Here is an 18,524-nt window from a genome sequence, read left to right as displayed (position 1 = left end):
TGCATTAAAAGTTTCTAAAAGTCAGCATGAAAATTCTTGGATGTGTGTATTCATCCTATATTATGATCAATTCACTAAATTAGGTTTATTTTTCAAGGAATATTTCATATAGCAGAAATGGAAGGCATAATCCAATCATGTGCCAATGGTTACTTAATATTTCAGTGGTGGTGATGATGTTAGTAGTAACTAACACATAGCATTTACTACTTGCCAGGCAGTTTTCTAAGACGTTTAATCTTTACACCTACCTCTTTAGGTAGATAATAGTGTTCCTATCTCAGACTTGGAAATAGGTTAAACTAAAATGACACAGCTACTGTGTGATAGAACTGGGTCTTGGCTCTTAATTATTATGCTGTAATAGTGAACACCTATATGCCAGGTTATTTATATACATTAAGTTAGTTTTATGACAACCCTGCAAGATGTAGGTTAATTCCTATTAATTCCTAATTAGTGTTAGGAAAGAGACTGAGACAGGTAACTTGTCCAAGTGCACTCCCAAGTAGGATGAGGAACGCTGGCATGCAAACCCAGACCTTCATGACTTGTAGTGTTTACTAAAATTCTCTTTCAAAGTACTAATTTGAGGTCCTATGTTTGATATTATATATTTAGAAGGCATACTTACAACAGCAAATCTCAAAGCTTTTTCAGCTGGTACACAGGGTGGATAATGTTCGCTTGTTCTCGACTGACTCTCGTGAGCATGTACAAGATTAAAATGTCCTGCTCGACAACTATAGCTTCACCCCTTTCCCACTCATGCAAGTATATTGGAATGCAAATGAGTGACATTTGTAAAGCTTTTAAACAAGGAAAGCATTCTTAGAATTTTGATTCTTTAAATATGTACATTTCTTATGCAGCATCCTACATCCTGATGGTGGTATCATGGGTGAGAATGGCTGTGTTCAAAGATACTCTGTGATTTTGTTTAAATAAAAGGCCTAATGCAAAGATATATTTTGTAGTTTTTTAACTTATTTTGAAAAGGTCATGTCCAGTGGTCCTACTGTATGCAACACTGGGAAGCTTTGAACCCTGTACAGTCATTTTCTGCCATGCAGGTCATCCCCCCTTAATGTATTCTAATTGGTACATTGTGGCTGGTGTATATCAAATGTAGACGGATGCAGACACTCTCACTCTGCCTAGAATATTTCTTCCAATCTTAAATTGGCATGTTCTCAGATAATCCAAATTACACGGAATACTAATTTAGGTCAAATCATTTTAGAAAACATTTGCTGTGAGAAGAATTATGACCTATTCCCAGATATTATTGTTTGGGGATTATGTATGTCATTTCTCTGAATTAAAAGCACAAATTTAAATGAAACCTGAGATTTACTAGGTCTTGAAGTGAACTTTCGTAGCTTGTTGACTCGTACTCTTATTGAGAGATTCTACTCATTGCAAAATTGTAGTACGTATGGATAAAAACGTTGCACTTAAACACTGATTTGCTCTTGTTTGATAGTGGGAAGATTCTCAGATTATCTATAAAATGGGAATAGTAATGTCTGTGTTATGTGCTTCACAACATTTTTTGTGAAATCTTTATATTTCAGTGCAGTGTAATAGGAAATGCAGAAAATAATTTATTAACGTAATGCATTTGTAAATCAAATGATCATTAATTTTTTTGTTTTTGATCACCTATTTTTTTTTGACACCTGGCACAATACTTGGTATGTGATTGCCCTTAATCACCCAAATAGTTATTGAGCACATAAGCAGGGTTATGTAACAGTGAGTAAAATGTTAGTGGTCCAGAAAAATAAACCATGTGAATTCAGTGCTGTGTGTGTGTTCCACAGACACCTAATTTAGGAGTCAGGATAAAGGCCCATGGTGTGTGTAATGCCATCTAAACTAAGACCTGAAGAGTGGACCAGTAGTCAGTCAGGCAAAGATGGGGGAGTAGGCATGAGTGTAGGAAGAGGGAGAGGCAAAAGCCTAGAAATAAGAGAGGTCATGTACATTTTAGAACTGGATACTGACTCTGGGTGTTAGTAATGTGGGCTGGGAAAGAGGCAGACAGTAAGTCACCCATAAGGCTGGCTGCTTGAGCCAGGTAACACGTTCAGGTCAGTTTCGACAGAAGGCTCTGGGAAAACCATTATAGGATTTTTAGGGGGGGACAGAATGAAATACTCAAGTTTGTCTTTTCAAAAGATTGTTTTGGCAGCTTTTGGAGAATGGTTTGAGGGTGAAGATAGAATACAGGTAGGCAAGTTAAGAGGTTTTGTTGAAGTGCAGGATAGAATTGATAGTGTTCAGTACTCGAGTGTTGACAATGTAGGGATGATGTTAAATGTATAAGATTGGATGACTTACTGGACGTGGGCTCCGTTGAGCTAGTAACTTTGCTTCTGGTGGTAGAGTAGGGGATATGTCTCCCCTAGAGGTCTTGCTACTACTTTTTCACGTGCAGTTGAGATGCTTTTGGGCTAAGGGAAAGCCAGTTGTATTCTCAAATATGCATTTTTAGTTGACTCTCCACTATTAGTCATTGAGTATGAGTTGACCCATCCACCCCAAGGTGAAAATATCACTCTGAAGACCATGAGGCTTCCATGAGTCAGGCATTCCATCTCCCCAAGAGCTCGCTGGCAAGCTAGTAGCTGCATTTCAAAAGGGGTAGCCTAATAGTTGTGCCAGGGAGGCAAAGCTCCAGAACTCCAGGGCCACCGCCAGGAGGAGACTTCCTCCCTTTGTCAGGGGCTCCAGTCAGTAAAATCACAAGTCACAGAGACTTGTAACCCAAAATGGTCATTAGGGTTGTGAGGCCCCAGGGGTACTAACACTTTCCTTTGAGCAGCCCTTGCTGATTGGGAGAATCCCGTGAACTTAACAGGATGTGGAAGTACAACCATGAAACACTTGAGTTCCTATTACACACTAAGATATAGAGGCAACAAGAGGACGTTGAATTGCCCCAAAGAGCCCCACCCATGGGTCATATTCATTTCCCTTTCCTACTGTAAATCCTGCCCAAACCCTATTAGCCGAATCTGGATATCCCTGCCCTCCATGAGGCCAGGTAGGGTGGTAATGACCTGGGATCCCATATCCAAGAGAGCCCTGAGACTTTTGAGTCCCTCTCTAAGGTTTCCTGGACAGCCTCAGAGGGGTCTGTATGGCCTTCAGTCCCTCTTGGGGGTCAAGGAAGCCTCAACCCCATCCCTTACCATTTTTCTCTGTAAAGCAGAAGAGTTTGGAGGTGCAAGTTGGGAGGACTGGAGAGAGGGCACACACAGAGAGAGGAACTCTGTATCAGTAGTCAGTCACTTTTGGTCACTCCCGTAGTTCAGCCAAAAGAACTTCTGATACTTTTGGTTTATATAAAGCTCTATATTGGTAAGGTCATCATTACTTACACAGTCTACTTTAGCTTTGGGGATTCCTTGGCTCAGCAGTCACGGCCACGCTGCCTTTCAGGGAGACATAAGGCTTGTTTCCCCAAAGTCATGACACATCCCTTCCCCTGCCAGCCAAGGGGAGAATGAACAACCGGTTCACTTGAGTGGCTGGTTTCATTCCCACTTGTCACTCCTCAGTTTCTAAACATTGATTTAACTCCTTGTTTACAAACAGGTGGCACAGGGGATCCTTATTCCCAGCTTCTCCCCTCCCAACGTTAGGATAGCTCTCTGACCCCTATGTCTTCTCATGTTCCAGGGCACTGCCCTTGGGGGCCTTTCTCTTCTTTGCTGGAAAGTCATGGCTCTGTCAGTGTTCTGTCCTTGTTGCGAAAACTGTCCAGAACCATGACTGTCGAGATCTTTCCCTGCTGGCAAGCTAATAAGTTACCTGCCACATTTTAATGGATATTGGTAGGAGACACAAAGCTCCCATGGAAGAGACAAAAGGACAATTTACTGTCTCAGTACCAGCAGCACCAGAGTATCAGCATTTGTGCCAGCTTCCTGATATTTAGGTTGTGCTTGCACACCTGGAGGGCTATGTTATTGGAGAGAATCCCTGAGTTTAGGGAACCCAAATCTTTTGTAATGGGCAGTAGTGGGCCTGTCCTTTGCTCAAGGATACCTTATATGATACTAGACTATTATACTAGACAGGAAGCATGCCTGTCCTTTGCTCCAGAGGGAGACACTGTGTCTTTCAAGGCCATTCGGATGGATAGCCTTGAAAATATCGCCCAGAGCAAAGGGTAGTCAGTACTCTCAGCTTGCAATACATTCAGAAAAGACACACCTCTGGAGAACTGCATCCCAACATAGGTAAGACCTCAGTAAATCTGACTCAAAAAAAGTACCTGGCACATAGTAAAAATGCGATATGCATTATCAGTGTTCATTTCCTTGATCTATTTTGGGGGGGGCAAACCTATATGCAGTGACCTTGGTGGAATTTTTAGATTAATTTTCTTCAAGGCAAGTGGTAACTAATATTTACTCAAAAAGTAATGACTAACATGTTTAGACATCTTTTATCTTGAAAAAAAATTGTATGTGGTCTTTTAAGAATTTCAGGGGCATTAAATTAGTGAAATATGAGAAAACCACCTTGGCTTGCAAGGTATGAGATTACTTTGCTTTTGCTTATGTCAATCTATCTGAAGTTGTCTACTTAAAATTCTGGCTCATTCTAACAAACAAAACAATGTTCATTAAATACAGCATTTTTAAGTGCAGCTTCTTTTCCTTTAGATCTTGGGGACAGTATAGACCTGGGGAATAAGAGGCTGGCATAGTTAGTTGGGGGGAGGTTTAAACTTACAGTTTTTCGTGTGTGTGTGTGTGTTTTAAGGAGTAAGGCTTTATTTTATCAATTGGTGCCACCTAATTCCTCCCTTCCAGATATTTTCTGTAAATAAGCATTTGAAAATATTATTTTGAAAGCTAACTTTACTTGCTGAAGATTGTTACATTTGAACTTGTTTTGACTTAAGTATTTAATGTATTCTGGTGTTACATAAATATAGTTACCAAGTTGTTTTTAAAAGTACAGAGGAGTCAGCTTCTTTTTTTCCATTTATTTGAGTTAACATGAACATGAATGTACAGACTTGGGAATGTAAAATAATCTTGCTCTGGTGGTGCTGGTTCTGAGTTGCTAGTGGGTAAAGTAGGTGGATGCCTCAGAATCAAGGACGGAAGCAGTTTGGAAATAGTCTTTGATAATTTGGACTTACCGTATTAAAAATGTGAGTATATTAAAGTAAAGATCTTCCTTTTTATTTATAGAACAGTGTGTTGAAGCAGTAGTCAAACTCTGTAGCCTGGGGATGGCAACCTTTTGAAATGGGTGTGACAAAGTTCCATTATAGTGTGTATCATGGTGACAACTGGTCAGGGCACTGTCTTTGGTACGTGTCACTGACCCCTTCTTAGTAGCCTGTTAGCTTATTAAATATGTGTCATTTTAGATGACATTACTTGTTCTTTCTTCCTTTTTTTTTTTTTTTTTTTTTTATATACCTTTATTGATTTCAGAGAAGGAAAGGAGAGAGAGAGAGAAACATCAATGATGTTTGATGTTTGAGTCATTGATTGGCTGCCTCCTGCACACCCCTGACTGGGGATCAAGCCGGCAACTCGGGCATGTGCCCTGACCGGGAATCGAAGCCCGATTGCCTGGATCCTAGGTCGATGCTCAACCACTGAGCCATGTCCGACTGGGCTACTTGCTCTCTCTTTATAAGCATTTTTTTTGTTAATTCTCGGGTGAAGCTATTTTTTCCATTGATTTTTAGAGAGAGTGGAAGGGAGGGAGGAAGAGGGGGAGAGAGAAAAAAAGAAACATTGATGTGAGGGAGACACATGGGTTGGTTGCCTCCCACACGTGCCCCAACCAGTCCAGGATCAAACCTGCAACCCAGGTACTTGCCCTTGACTGGCAGTCAAACCCAAGACCCTTCAGTGTGTGGACTGATGCTTTCACCACTGGGCCACACTGGCCAGGGATCTTTTTATTTTCTTAATGGTATCTTTTGAGGTACAAGAATTTCGAATTTTGGTGTGGAGTCCAGTTTATCTTTTTTTTTTTCTTTTTTTAAGGATCATGCTTTTAGTGCTGTGTTTAAGAAGTCTTTGCCTAACTCAAGCTCATGAGATTTACTCCCATGTGTTCTAAAAGTTTTGTAGTTTTAGTTCTTACATTTACATCTATGATATATATATATTTTTTAAATATATCTTTATTGATTTCAGAGAGAGGAAGGGAAAGGGAGAGAGAGAAATAGAAACATCAGCAATGAGAGAGGATCATTGATTGACTTCCTCCTGCACACCCCTGACTGGGGATCGAGCCTGCAACCTGGGCATGTGTGCCCTGACCGGGGATCGAACTGCGATCTCCTCGATCCTCTGTCGATGCTCAACCACTGAGCCACGCCTGGCTGGGCTATGATCTGTTTTTAAATAACTTTTGTATACAGCATGAGGTAAATTTCTAAGTTCATCTTTTTGTATGTGGATGTCCAGTTGTGTCAGCACTATTTGTTGAAAAGACAGCTTTCCCCCACTGAATTGCCTTGGTAGCTTTGTTGATAATCAGTTGAGCATAGATCTCTGTGTTTATTTCGAGACTGTCACTTCTGTTTCATTGTCTACATGTCTATCCTTCTGCTAGTCCCACGTGTCTTGATCACTACAGTTTTCATACCATTTTTAAATTACACAAATAGCATTCTTCTCATAAAAATATATGCTCATATTTATAAAAAATTGAAGCAATAGAGAAAAAAGAAGAGAACAAAAAATCACCATCTAAGTAGTCACTGTTTTGGTGGCCATCTCTCCAACATCTCTGCATACATGTGCATGTTGTGTGAGTGCACACATACCCTCCACAGTTACCCATAAAGACGTGTCAGTGTCTGCCCACACTTTTTGTTCTTGTGTATTTTTTGAGTGAATACGTATTTGTCGGCTTTAAGACAGAACTGATTATTTTCTTTCTTCAGGCACTTTTGTAATCCTATGAGTTTTTACTGACATAAACCTCTGAGAAGAGCAAAATTCTTTTGGTAAGAACTATGAGTACTTTTTTATTGGTAGCATGTAAAATGGAATTTAGTTCTCATTTTGCTGAAAGATGACTTTAAAACAAATTTTTAAATGTGTGTTTTGTGAATGGATGGCAGATTATGTGTGAAACTTTAACAAAATTAATCCCTAAATCCACTTTTAAACATTGAAAGTTTCCATAAATCTGCTCTCGAGTATTAGATTAACTTTTGGCAGTTGTGATGGTGTGGGGCCAGTAAGTATATGTGTGTGGTGATAGAGTTTCACTTGCAGTCACATGGGACTGATCTCCAACAGGAGCTGGATTTTACCATGTATATAGAGGAGGAACACTTTGTGAGTTCAACTTTGTAACCCTGGTGGAGCCTGTTCCTGAGATACTTTCAGTGGCGATCGTGGAACTGGGACCAGATTCTGAAATACTTCTCATCTACGAGCAGGTCACATCCCAGGAACTCCCCTGACATTCATACTTTTCTTGTAGTATGATTTTTATATCATGAGTACATGGTTTAAAATCACATTTAGATATGCAACAGGTGTAGGAGGTTGTATAGATTATGCTTAATTTAAAAAGATTGGAGCTTAATTTGTGGCAGTGGGGAGCCATAAAGTTTGTGAACTTGGGGGTTATACGAGTCAAGTTTCAGAAAGCCATCCTCACATTGGTTTCGTGGGTTTTGGTGTCCCAAAAAGGCATGCTTAAATTGTGTGGGAAGCTGGATTGCCCAATGAAATTTATAAATGAGGTGTTTTTGTACAAGATTTGAAAAAATTAAAACTTGAAGTAAGATATTTTCAGATGACAGATGAACTCTTTACAGAAAGGACAGCAGTACCCAAATGTTAATGGTAGCTAAGTGTGGTGGGATGTGGATTTTTCTTCCTGCTTTTTATGGAAAATTTAGAAAAATGTTAAATTGTATATTGTGTAATAAGATGTTAAATGGAACTCTTTTATTCTGAGTTTGGCCCTAAGTCAGTAGATGCACATTTCTGTAGTGAGCTGTAAGACCACCGTGCAGGTCTTGCAAAAATAAAATAAAAATGCAGAGCCCGGCCGGCGTGGCTCAGCGGTTGAGCATCGACCTATGATCCAGGAGATCGCAGTTCAATTCCTGGTCAGGGCACATGCCCGGGTTGCGGGCTCGATCCCTAGTGGGGGACGTGCGGGAGCCAGCCAGTCAATGACTCTCTCATCATTGATGTTTCCATCTCTCTCTCTCCTTTCCTCTCTCTGAAGTCAGTAAAGGCACATTAAAAAAGAAAATAAGAGAAAGAGGCAGAAAATGGATCTTGTGACTTCTAACACGTACCCCATCTGTTTGTATAAAAAGATTCAGGAAGTTGGAAATTGGAAGTTTTTGAACCAGTTGTTGGTGTGCTAGGAGTTTTCCCTAACCCCGCCCCCATCCTCGAGTCCTCTCCCACAAGTGCAGGGGCTTTATGGTAATGACTTGGAGAACTTGGGGGGCACTGAGTGGATGTCCTCTCGCTCAGGCCTGGGTGCAAGAAACGCTGTCTGTCCTGGCAGCACAGCACAGCATGGCACAGCGACATTACTGTGGGGGGGGGACTGCCCATCAGTGGGGATGTTCTTGGGGGCAAGGGATACATGTTTCCCAAAGATCAGATGACAGCCACTAGCAAGGGGAAGCCCACAAGATCGGAGTTGTATGGGGGTGGGGAGGAGGGCGCTAGAGGACTAAATGACTGGTTCCCAGAAAAGACGCTTCTTTCTGCATCAAGGGAATTGCTTCAGTGAGAGATCCCTGGGGCCTGAGTGGTGAGAGTCCAAGGAATCCCTGAAAGCATTCCCTGACAGATCAGCTTTAAACACTCAGCCAAGAGAGCGCCTGTGCCCTCTAGTGAAACCTAAGGTGGAAGGGAGACGGGTGAAGCAGTCTTCTTGTACTACCTAGGGCTAGGGCTAGGGCTAGCCTGCCACAGGCAGAGCTGGACCTGGACCTGGACCTGGACGGGGTGAGGGTGCGGGGCTGGAGCCTTGAATGAAAAATTTTGGTGATTATACTAAACTGTATCTCTCAATTTCTAAACTCAGGTTATTTTTATAACTTGAAAATGACCAAAGTCATAGGCTTGCCTAACTTAGGGACACTAGCTGTCACCATAGAATAACTTTAAAGGACAGTGATGGACAAAAAGTTGCTTTATGGTTATATGCCACAGATTCTGCTTGTTCAGGGTAATGGTTACAGTTGTTTTTCTAATAAGTAAAATATTAATGGAAATGAATATTTATAAGAAGAATGTGTCCATTGAAGCATTTTGTCATGGAATAAAGTAACATCAACCTCGGGACCAGGCAGAACTGTGCTTGAGTCAGATCAACCCCTTATTAGCACTGATACGGTAAGTGAAGTCATTCTTGAGGTTGACTTTCCTCTTTTACTTTTTGTAAATAGTGTAACACCATCTATTTTGTAGTGTTTGTGAAAAAATTATGATCTATAGTGATGCACAGCAGTCACACATATTAATAACTGTCTTCCCTCCTTATAACAAGTGTTTCCTATAGTTTTAAATACAGTATGTTCTTACTCTCATTAACATGTGTTTTGCTTCCTCTAAATGTATTCCTTAGAAATTACAAATGGATTAATAGATTCAGTATGACTACAGGATACTATCAAAGGTGTAGAAAATGTTAGTTTTAGTATAGCTAAAGCTTCCACTTTGTGTGTTGTTTTTTTTTAATCCTCACTGAGGATATTTTTTCCATTGCTTTTTCAGACAGTGCAAGGGAGGGAAGGAGAGAGAAAGAGAGGGAGGGAGGGAAACATCGATGTGAGAGATGTTGATTGGCCCCCTTTATGTGGCCGAGTGGACCAGGGATGGAGCCTGCAACTGAGGTACATGCCCTTGGCAGGAATAGAACCCAGGACCCTTCAGTCTGCGGCTGACACTCTAACCACTGAACCAAACTGGCTAGGGCAAGATTCCACTTTTGATTTGAAATGTGAAAGATTTTAAGAAAGAATGAAAGTAGTTTTACTTATGTGTTGGTTTTTAGTGAGGAAGCATGTGAATTAGGGGCCTAAAGAAAAGGTAGGATAATTTTTTCATTACTGTTTTGGAGCAATGTGGAATATGTAAAACAGAGGAAGGCATCTCCTTGCAGAGAGAACACATTGTAAGAACAGTTTTCTTAGTTCGTTATTTGACTGATACATTTTAAAACAGTGTTGGTGTTTTGTCATCTCTTCCTTATGGATGTTCTCTTATACTTTTTTAGTGTTCAAATTTTGTACTTTGAAGCAAAATTTATTTTTTAATTTTTAAAAAAAATATATCTTTATTGATCTCAGGGGAAAGGAGAGGGAGAGAGAGAGAGAAACATCAATGATGAGAGAGTCATTGATCTGCTGCGGCCTGCAACCCGGGCATGTGTCCTGACTGGGAATCGAACCCCAATCGCCCAGATCCCAGGTCGACTCTCAACCGCTGAGCCACGCCCGGTCGGGCACAAAATTTATTCTTAATGAATAGGCACCTCTTGAATATCAAAAACCGACTTGTATCGCCTTAAATATGATAGTATCTTTGCTTATACTCTGCACCTTAGAGTTACATTTGTAACATAGTTAAGTTTAGTTTATTTGTAGAAATGGGTTTAAATTAGGAAGAAAGTTATAGGTGGCTTTTTACTTGAGTCCAGAATATTCTTTATAATTCATTCAAGGATCTTTAGTTGCAAGTTGCAGAAACTGACAGGGTAACTCAGATGGAAAAGGATTTTATTGGGGTGATGGCAGATAACTGATAAAAATTAGAAAAGTGTTATTTACTTATCTGTGTGTGGATCTCTCCTTACGGCTCATTTCCGAAAGCACATCCTTTTAACAAAATGACCAGTCTTAACTCTAAACAAATCACATTTATTCCGGCCTCCTTAAATCTTTACCATGTTTGCTTATTTAATCATCTACTTATTCAGCATATACACACTGGAGACCACAGTGTGTCAGACTTTGTGCTTAGTGTAGGGAATACAGTAACAGTGAATAGCTGTGATAACCACATTCAGCCCTAGGAAGAGCCAAACATTTTAATGAGTAAAATGATGTATTATGGGGCCCAGGAGAAGATACTTAACCCACACTTGGATTATTCTCTTCTCACACTATTGTGTTCTCTAAATTTCTATTGTAATGTAGCCTGTAACAGTAATCTAGGGTGGACAGAATTGTTATGGACTTGTTACTTTTTATATATGCAAGTATTATTTACACAGGAAGTCATTAACCTCTTTCAGGATACAAATTGTCTTATTCCTTTGTATCACAAGAACTGCTGGAGACACAATGAAGATTTTAATAATATTTGTTGAATTAACGAAGAGAAACTCCATAACAACCCTGGTGCTGCTTAAACTGTTTGGGCCCTTAGAACTACGAATATGGTAGTAACAGCACCTATGCAGAGGGGTGCTGTTGGCCTAATGTGACAGTTAAGACCTGGGAGAAGAGCTAGACAATGCATGTAATAGGTGCCCCTCATTCGTTACTTGAGTCTCTCAATCTTATGAGTAGGTATTATCTTCCTTTCTCAGATGAAGAAATTGAAGCTTTGAGAGACTTAAGAATCTTGCTCAAAGTTAAAAAGTGCTCTTTCTGTCAAGTTATGTTACATATGGATCCATATTTTTTTCAGGAAGATGGTTAAATATTTGTTTTGGTTATAGAACTCTCTGGAATAGAACAGTGTTTAACAGCCTAGGCACAGAGCTTCTCTTTGAAACTCACAGGCCAGGTGAGGGTCCAGTTTGTAATGCTGGCCTGGGTGGCCTGAACTAAGTGCACTGGCTTTATTTGTGAGCAACACAAATTACCTTTAAATCAGCCAGATTTTGCAAATTATTTCTCCAATTTTTAATGATATACTAAAGATTAAGGAATTTTAAGAGTTGGATATGTACATTTGATTTTATTAGTGGTTTCTAGTTTTCTTTTTTTTTATCCTCACCTGAGGATATTTTTTCCATTGCTTTAAGGGGAGGGAGGGGGAGGAGACATCGATGTGAGAGAGACACGTTGATTGGTTGCCTCAAGGCTGCAACTGAGGTACATACCCTTGACCAGAATTAAACCAGCAACATTTCAGTCTAGAGGCTGACACTCTAACCACTGAGCCAAACCTGCTAGGGCAGTGGTTCCTAGTTTTCTTTTGCATATGTTGATATATATGGAATAAGGCGTTAAAAAAGTAGTATAGGTGACTCAAAATATAGCCATCTGCATTTTGAAATTTGCGGTATGTGGTTCAGACCCAGAAGTTTGAGAACATGTTGCACTTAAATACATGCTTTTGTAGAACAGTATCTTAATTTTTGGCCCTTAGCATTTTGCTACTGAACACATGCTTGTGTTATATATTTCCAGCAACAGAAACAATGGCTATGGCAAATTAAGATGTGAATTTAGCTTTGGGACTTCGGCCTTTCTAACCATGGGCTTGGCTGTGATTCTGTTACTATCAAGTGTGTTTTCAGAGGTACCCTGCGGAGTGCCACAATTGTAGAAAGACATGTGTAGGTGGACATTGCATTCTTTGCTTCAAAAAGAGACCATTTTCCTTTTGTTTATGTTGGTTAGATCTATTGACATGCGTTTTTTACATAGGTTAGATCTGTTACCGTTTACTAAGTAAAAGTGAGCAATTGTCTGCTTGCGTCTTCCTTGTGTAGCTTACAGTTCATAGCGAGCATTGTTGTCATGCCTTGGTCAAATTGTCATACTTCTATTCAAGTTTGGATCCACTTCAACATTTTATCCATTGCATTCTATGTCATGAAATATATCCAAGAGTTTTTTAATATGACACAGTAAGTACTTACGAAATGGCAGCCAAGTAGACAGAGAGATAGATACTTTAAAAGACTGTGTCTAGGTTTATCATATATATTTATATATTGAGTGTCTGATCCAGGAAATTCAAACATGACTGTCGTCCTCTTACAAATGAGTAAGGCCTTAATAGAAAAATGAGAAAGGACTAGTTTTACAGTTTCAAAGAAAATGCTTAATGTCATTAGTAGTTCAATGAAAAATGTGAAAGAAGGCACTGAAGTGTGTGTGTGTACACACATATGTACATGCACACTTTGTAAACCATGCATTCATGTCCAGGATGCTGCGAGGGTGGCCATGTGTGGTTCTGCTGGCAGTGTACATGGGAACATGTCTTTGGAAAGCAATTGGTATTAGGTATCAAGACCGCTACATATCCTAAAATATTCTGTTATTTCAACAAAGATCTGTGTTGGTCAAAGCTAGAATGATTATGCAGGGTGCTCATATTGTTCTCTGTACAAGGTGCCACTTCTGTGGATAGGTCAGGCACAATGTGGACATGTCATTTCTGGGGTCACGGGTGGGTGTAGATCTCAGGGCTTTCTTGCCATGTCTTGGAGCAGCAGTTGCCTGATATATAAACCCACATCCACCTCACCTTTGGTGTGCCTGGACTCAGAAGAGCTCATAGGAGTGCCTCCCTGGCCTATTGGTGTGTGTGCGCAGCAGTGTCTGGTCCAGGCCCAGACAGAGTGTCAACACAGAGAAATATGAGAAAAGTAGTGACCATGTTCAGCAAACTGGCATTTCCATTAATCTTCACATAATCTTTGAGATTATTTTTATTTTACAAGTAAAGGAAACTGGTGCTTAGATAACTTAAAAAAGTGGAAATCTCCATTTTACAAATAACAAAACAGATACTCAAAGAATTTAGTAAGTGGAAATTCAACCCTGGTCTCTCTCATTCAAAATCAATGTAAACTTTTTTCATGTATATTTTCTGTTTTGCTTTCTCTTACAAATTGTAATGATAGTCTTTTCCTCTCATGATGTGATTTTATTTATTTTACATGAACTATTAAAACATTGTGGATTTTCTTTATTAAAAATTTTAATGATTGGCCCTGTCTTTCCATTTTAAATTTCATGTAGTACTTCAAATTATTCGTCTAAAGTAAGGTAGTGCGTTCTATATTTTTCCATTTAGTTTTGAGAAATTAAATTCTAACCCATCTAGTATGTATAGGCTGAGAAGGTTTCATCTCAGTTTTCCATGGGATTATTTCAGTACCATTTATTTACATTAAATAACATTCTCTTTCTTTACGGCCCTGTGATGTTTACTTTTTTCATTCCTCATGTGGAATATTCTCTTTGAGCCTCTTACCTCGATTTCCTGCTTTTCCAAATCCTGTTTATTTTTCAAAACCCACCTCAGCTGCTAGGGCTTCGTGAACTCTTCCTTAGTACCCGATTTCCACGCTCTACCCTAGCTGAAACCTCTTCTCTTAATTGCACAGCACTATAGGTAACTGTTTCTCATGATACTTTGTTTTTGCCTTGAACACTTTAATTGCGACCATAAGGCTAGATGCTTCGAGAGAGCACAATATTTTTCATCCTTGCATTTCCTGTTTTGGTATTATATACACCATAGACTTTCCAGTAAATATTTGGTGTTTTTTACATTTATATACAGTTGGACCTATTCTGATTTCTCTGTTCTCTTCCTCTGACTATATCACCAGTTCCACACAATTTTAATTATTAATGAGTAGGACTGATCCTTCTCATTTGTTGTTCTGTTTTTCAAAAAATTTTTATAGGCTTGAGTGTTTCTTTTTCTCAGATGGATATAGAGTAACCTTTATATGGTCTTAAAACTCATACTGTACTTTTTGGAATTACATAATGCACTTTTGTAACATTGATCTGGAAATGTGGTCAGTGGGCTCAAGTGCTTTTTTTTTGTTTCTAAGATGGCTTTTCAGATTGTTTTGTGTATATCAAGGAACTTGAATTAGATTTTATCATGTACGCGAATGAAGAAGGAGCGCAGTGGGTTGCTAAGCGGTAGGATCTGCGTGCCATCATTTGAAACCCTGCTGAGCTGTGCACATGGCGACAGGATCCTCTGAAGTCATAACTCTTTTTTTTTTAATATCCTTTTTTTTTTTTTTTTAAATATATCTTTATTGATTTCAGAGATAGGAAAGGAGAGGGATAGAGAGATAGAAACATCATTGATGAGAGAGTCATTGATCAGCTGCCTCCTGCACACCCGGGACTGGGGATCGAGCCCGCAACCCGGGCATGTGCCCTGACTGGGAATCGAAGCCCGATCGCCTGGATCCTAGGTCGACGCGCAACCGCTGAGCCACGCCCAGTCAGGCTGAAGTCATAACTCTTATGGTTTATGTTTTGCTGGAGACAAAGAAATTTTAACACTTATTTGAAGAACCTCTGGGCTTGTGGGGTTTAGATGCCTGGATTATCTAATTTATGTATTATCTAATAATCACTATTTATGACCTTACATTTGATTAAGAAGGGTGAAAACAGTGATAAATGTTTTATTATTTCTTGATTTATTAAGAATTAGGATAAACAGAATTTTTCCTCTCTGGTCTTATGCAGGCGGCACCGGTCTTTCCCCTGGTTTATGAAAGTATGAAGGTGGCCAGCCAAGCCACTTGTTTTGTTTATTTCTGGGTGGCTGCAGTCAGCCTTAGGGAAGGAAGTTTTTCTTTGGCAGAAAAAGCAAAAACTGTTTATTCATTCCATTTGTAGTAACATTGATCCAAGAGGAGCTTTTGAGGAAAACCAGAGTGGTTAGGTCTTGAACATAAATAGCTCCAATTCATCTCCTAACTGGTAGAGAAAAGTAAAAGATTCGGATGAATAATACATAAATTGTAGACAATACAAAGTTCTAGAGCAGACGTTGCAAACTGATGGTTCGTTTAGCAAGTACAGCCCTCTGGCGGTTTATTTTGTCTCTTGAGTGTTTATAAAACTTAATTAGTTAGTTGATAACATCTAAAAATTGTTTGACGTGTATACCCAGCAGCATGGCATGTTAGTAGCAGTGGCACCTTTAGATTAAGCATGCACGTTTGTTTGCCCTAGTTGGCACTTCTAACCTGATTTGTGCCAACTGCATATGCATTTAACTTTTTAAGCCATTCTAGAGGCTCTTGAATGGAGAAGTAATAGGTCTAGTACTGCTAATGCAGCTGACCTTCAACTTTGAGTTAATAGGAGTAGAATAGTAGGCATGAATATTTGAGGTACCAAGAATTTGAGTAGAATATGGGATGTGTGAGAAAAAGTAGTTGCAATAGAGGAATCCAGGGTTTTTACCTGAGCAACTAGAAGGATAGCAGCCCACCAGCTGAGATGGGAAGACTGCAGACAGATAAGGTTTGAGGGGGAAGATTAGAAATTCAGTTTTGAATATGTTAAATGTGAGGTTTCTATTAAACATCTTAGTGGAGGTATTGAGCACGTAGTGGTACAAGTGTGGTGTTGGAGAGAAGTGTCTAGATGGAATAAATACATTTGAGATATATAGATAGGTAAAGCCATGAGAGGAAATGAGGTCACAGAGTGGAGGACCCGGACTGACCCTGGGACACAGCGTTCGAGGGTTTGAGAGAAGAGTTCAGCAGAGATGTGGAAGGAGCACCCAGAGACAGGATGAGAAGAGAATGAGTGCCGTGTCCTAAACAAGTGTCTTGAGCTGATTTCACCCCAAACAGAGCCTGAGACAGGGACTTTTTAGGCAGTTAATTTATTTGGGGACCTGTTAATGGGAACAGAAGTTAGAGAACTGATGCAGGAAGAAAGGAAAGCCAGTCCAAGGGTGCATTATTGACTGACCCAGTCACTTCTGTGAGCTGGTGGGTATTGATCCTAAAGAAGCCCTAGGAGGACATAAAGAAATGCCTCTGGGTGAGAAGAGGGGCTGCTTACCTACTACATCCCATCCTCCACTGGCCCATTGGAGAGGGGTTACCACAGGGTGTTGGTGCTGACACCTTCACACTTCCAGGTTCATTTGTGTCTCACAGTGGCCAAGAGTTCCTGTGGGCATCTCTTACAGCAGAGCCTGTGAGCAGAAAGCAGCCCAGTAGTGCTGATAAGGGGAGGTGCCTCAGCTGGAGTGGAAATGGGCTTCATGGGAACCCCCTTGTCATTAGCCCTGTCTACTACCAAGCTTTTCAGGGTGGTGGCTGGCGACAGTCTACTGTGGTGGAATAAATTTTTTTGTTTCAGTCTTCTACCACTCATTCTAGATTTTCCTCACCTTCAGCCAGCACTTCAACAGCTTGAGGCATTTTCCTGGTAGAATGACCCAGACATCCGCCAAGGGATCAATCACGGCCTGTCCTTGTTTTATCCATGTTGGCCTGTAGTTGCTGCAGCTTCCCACTTAGTTACCACTGGGTGTGACAGCCCCAGTTGAACACCCTGGGTTCTTAACATACCCTCCTGTCACCATTGTTAGCATCAGCCATAAGTCCTCGCTGTTGTTAGGGTCAGTTAACAGCCCCCTCCTCCCTGCACCTACCTTATAGTAACCCCTTTCTTAGCATATGGGTCCAAAGTAAGGAGTCCAGAATGACCAGGTGATAGTTGCTTCAGAATTCTTTCTCTGTCTCCTGGCAAGAAGCCCTTCTCTCCTCCCCCAGAATCAGAATTTCTAATCCAGTGGAGCCCAAGGCTGCCAGTCTCACTTCCATCCAGTGGTTCCTGGAGCCATGTTGTGTTTGGTTCTTGTTTTTCAATCTGTCAGAGACACAGCTGCGCGTTCCAGTGTCAGATCACTGCCATCTTGGAAAAGCAGTGCCCATCCCCTCCAGATGTTACCAAGCACTTTTATACACAGAAATTGTATATGTATTAAATCCAGGACTCTAGGATTGTAGAATAAACAATTAGGGAAAGAAGTTTTCACAGAAGGGTGACTAGTTACATTGGTCAAATGTTTCTTCTCGCTCTCTGTGAACTTAAGCTGGTTTATTACAGTGACTATAGTTGCTCTGAGTTGCAAAATTAGAAAAAACTAATTCTGAAGATTTAATTTTACCTAAAATTGTTTTAGGCTTCGAAGTAGTAAAACCAGTCCTAGAGAGGACTGTGTGGTTCACTTGAGTTTTGACACATGCGCCTCTGGAAAATAATAGGTTATTGTCATGGAATATAAAGATCTTAGCACCTGTAATAAACCTGATATATATATATATAAATACACACATATATATAAATATGTAAATAGATAAAGATATTTTAACTGATTTTTAGAGAGAGAGGAAGGGAGAAGGAAAGGGAGAGAGAAATACCTATGTGAGAGAACATCAATCAGCTGCCTCCTGCATGCCCCCCTACTGGGATCCAGCCCAAAACCTGGGCATGCACCCTGACTGGAGTCAAACCAGCAACCTTTTGGTGCAGGGGATGACGTCCAACCAACTGAGCCACACCAGCCAGGACTAAACGTGGTTTTTTAATAGTGTATTGAAACTGAATGAATTTTAATGGTGATAGAATATAGAAATATGCCTCTCTTGATAATTTTAGGCCTCTGTTACAAGAATAAAAATTTAGAATTACTAATTTTCTCCCCTTGTTATCTTCTGATTCATAAGCTATAATGAGAACTGTGTACTTTTCTTAATACACTTATTATTAGTCTTTGAGT

General features: G+C 40.1%; 1 protein-coding gene across 3 annotated transcripts in view; it reads left to right on the top strand.

The window, feature by feature from the left end:
- The window catches only part of CYRIB (CYFIP related Rac1 interactor B), an 86,815-nt gene that overhangs the window by 23,035 nt on the left and 45,256 nt on the right, over positions 1-18,524 (top strand). The window lies entirely within an intron of this gene.

The sequence above is a fragment of the Miniopterus natalensis genome, chromosome 16 (assembly GCF_054644295.1).
Source record: "Miniopterus natalensis isolate mMinNat1 chromosome 16, mMinNat1.hap1, whole genome shotgun sequence".
Classification (NCBI taxonomy): Eukaryota; Metazoa; Chordata; class Mammalia; order Chiroptera; family Miniopteridae; genus Miniopterus; species Miniopterus natalensis.
The sequence above is the reverse complement of the archived record's forward strand: the minus strand, read 5'-3'. Positions and strand labels throughout refer to the sequence as shown.